Source organism: Mus caroli, chromosome 7 (assembly GCF_900094665.2).
Source record: "Mus caroli chromosome 7, CAROLI_EIJ_v1.1, whole genome shotgun sequence".
NCBI lineage: Eukaryota > Metazoa > Chordata > Mammalia > Rodentia > Muridae > Mus > Mus caroli.
The window spans coordinates 34,797,441-34,801,048 of NC_034576.1; positions in this window are offsets into that span (position 1 = coordinate 34,797,441).

A 3,608-nucleotide genomic window follows, 5' to 3' on the forward strand; every position below is an offset into this window, starting at 1 on the left:
TCTGGCGCCCTCTTCTGGAGTGTCTGAAGACAGCTACAGTGTACTTACATATAATAAATAAATAAATCTTAAAAAAAAAAAAAAGAAAGAAAGAAGAGGTACAGGGACTACTACAGAGATGTCTGCCATCCATCTTCACTGCCACTTTATTCACAGTAGAGCCAAGAAATGGAAAACCCAATGACTTTGGGATCACAGTGTGACAGCCAAAGGGAAGGTCAGGTGTGCTTTAGAATATCTTCATTCCTGACAGAGCCACTCTATAGCCCTGTGTTCTGTTTCCTAAAGAGCATTGATAGTGTGCATATGAGTATTAACTTTTGAAACGATTCATTACAATATGGCTTCTGCAGAGTCTGAGAAAACAAAACAAAAGAAAACAAACAAGCAAACAAACAAATGCCAGGCTTCATTCATGCCAGGATCTGAAGACAAATCATTCAACAGTGCTTTACTCTCAGCCATTGAATACCTGGAAAGAGCACTGAGAGCCTCTAGCTACCATTCTGTAAGGCGAGACTCTGGCATCCAGGAGACAGAACAGCCGATCCAGCTCAGCCTCCAAGAGCACTAGCTGCTTTTCTTTTGTTTTGTTTTGTTGTTTGAGACAAAGTATCTCTAGGTAGCCCTGGCTGTCTGGAGTTCACTGGGTAGACCAGGCTGCTGTCTAACTCACAGAGATTCTTCTGCCTCTGCTGCAGTGCTGACATCAAAGGTGTGCACCATCACAGCTGACCACTGGCTGCTTTTGCAGAGAATCCAGATTGTTTCACAATGCTGCTCACAAACCCCTGAAGCCAGTTCCAGGGGATCTGATGCCCTTTTCTGACTTCAATAGGCACTGCAAGCACACGGTGCAGGCTAAAACACCCATCAAGGAAAAAAATAAAAACTTTTAAAGGAAAGAAGAGGCACAACATATTAAAAGTGACTGAAAAGAGCCTGAAGAGAAATAGAGGCTTTTGTTTAAAACCTGGAAAGGCACTTTATTGTAAGTGAGAATAAGAGTGGGGAGTGGGGCAGAGACAGACAGGAAGAGGGAGAGAGGGGGAAGAAGGGAAAGACAGAGAGAGGACAGAGGAGGAAAAGAGACAGAAAGAGTGGGAGAGGGGGAGGGAGAGATACAGAAAGGGAGATATGGGAATGAGGGAGAGAGAGAGAGAGAGAGACAAAGACAGAGACAGAGACAGAGACAGAAGGAAGAGGGAAGGAGAGAGGGAGAGGAAGAGAGAGGGGGATAGAAGGCAAGAGGAGAGGGTAGGAAGAGAAAAGGAAAATAGAGAGGGAGAGGGGAGGAGAGAGAGAGAGAGACTGACAGACAAAGAGATAGAGAGGGGGAGAGGAGAGATACACAGAGACAAACAGAGATAGGGGAGAGTAGAGAGGGGGAGAGACAGACAAAGAGAGATAGAAACAGAGTGAGCTGTCATGGTGGAGATAGGGCTAGCCCAGGGCAGAGGAGGGCCTTTAGAGGAATCCCCTGAAAAGAGGAAGACCTGGCTTTGCTTTGTTTCCAGGGGTGTTGGGAAGTTTCTCACCACTTCACTTCGTATGGGAGAGAGATTAGGGGTTGCTTTTAGGCCACAGCATAGACCTATAGCTTCTCCTTCTTTTTGATACATTTATTTTATGTGCATCGGTGTTTTGCCTGCATATCTGTTTGTGTGAGGGTGTCAAAAGCTCTGGAACTGGAGTTACAGACAGCTCTGAGCTGCCATGTGGGTGCTGGGAATTGAACCCGGGTCCTCTGGAAGAGTGGACAGTGCTCTTAACCTCTGAGCCACCTGGTGAATCCCACCACACAGCATCTTAACTCTGTTCCAGGGAGAGAGCTGCAGCAGGAGAGGACTGATGTCTTCAGGCTGGGGAAGCAGCTTTCTTAAGAGTGACAACTGTCTCAAAGGGCACATAGCAACCTAACACTGGCCAAGGACAGAAATCAAAACTCCTTTTTTCAAGGTCCCTGACTTTAAAATGTCTTGCCTGTTTCTATCCCTGTCTTTACCACTCCCCGCTCAGAGCGTTTACAAATAACAAACATGTAGGCTTAGATTTTTCTCTAAACCTACTTTATTTAGGGTTCTTGAACACTTCAATCTCCCACTGACCTGAAGTAGGGGAAAAAGGTTAACAGCAAAGGGGGCTTATGGACCTTTTAGGAAGTAGTTGTTTGGGACAATTCCAATCTTTGTTGTATGGATATCAACAGCCCAGGCCAGTAGCAAACACCAATCACAGATCAGTAGCAGTGACTCAATCCAACAGAAACCACAAGGCAAGAGTCAGCAAGGAAGCAGCAAGAATCAGCTGGAATAGCTTGAGTTGTTTGGCACGTTTCTCTCGACAAAGTGAAGACCAGCGAAGACACGAGGCAAGCAAAGCGTTGCAAGCCATAGCCATGCAAGAGCCTCCTTTCACTGTCTGCGGGGCTCTAGTTGCACTCTTTCCAGACGTCATGCGCCTTCTCAAGCGTCGGCTTCTGCAAAACATCCTCTCCTGTGCCTGTTTCAGCACACCGTCCTCTCTCGACGGCTTCCAGGAAGACATCACATGACATAACTGAGTTTCCAAAGAAACCAGAAATTTCTTCTTCAAAAAGTGTCTTTTGTCATTGTTCACAATAAGCTCCTTTGAAAACACCTGTCTTTATGAAATTGAGGTGACTTGGGGCTAGAGCCCCAGGTAATCTTCCTCAAATGATAGAATAGCAGTTCTCAACCTGTGGGCCGTGACCCCTTTGGGGTTGCCTATCAGATAGCCTGCATATCAGGTATTTACATTATGATTCATAACAGTAGCAAAATTACAGTTATCAAGCAGCAACAAGGTAATTTATGGTTGAGGGTCACCAGGACACAAGGAACTGTACTAATGTTTGCCATAGGCGACTCTATGTTAGTGTGGAGAGCTTTCACCAACCTAAAGAGGAAAGTCGTGAGAGCTGCATGGTTCATACCCAGTCAGGAGCACAGGTCACACGGTGGTTGGTGCCTGCTGGAGCTGAGCTCGTAGCCTGATAGTCATTCTGAAAAGAAATTGCCAAAGTTAAATTTTAGGAAACTCAGTTTCTGCAGGAGAATTTCTTATATTTCATTTTTTTTAAACACCATAAAATAAAATAAAATAAAATAAAATAAAATAAAATAAAATCTTCAGGATCGGTGGCATACTCCCTTAATCCCAGCACTCGAGAGGCAAAAGCAAGCTTAAGTCCAGCCAGGTCTACAGAGTGAGTTCCAGGACAGCCAGGGCTACACAGAGAAACCCTGTCTCGAAAACAAAAAGCAAAAAACAAAAAACAAAAAACATACAAACAAAAAACCCCAACCAACCAAACCAAACCAAACAAACAGCACCAAAAAACCTTCAAGTCTAGTCATATAACTAAGTAGGGAGTATAGAAGAATTTTATTTAATGTATCCTTTTCTTTTTGAGATATATAACTGCCTTTCACTTCAAGATTTAAGTAAATTTTATCTAGTCATGGAAAAGTTAAAGTTTGTGTATATACTGCTTTTTTTTAGGAGTTTTAATATTGTTTTGATAAATGATAACAGCATGGCAGCATATTTTATCTACTAACTTTTTTTTTTTTTTTTGGATTTTT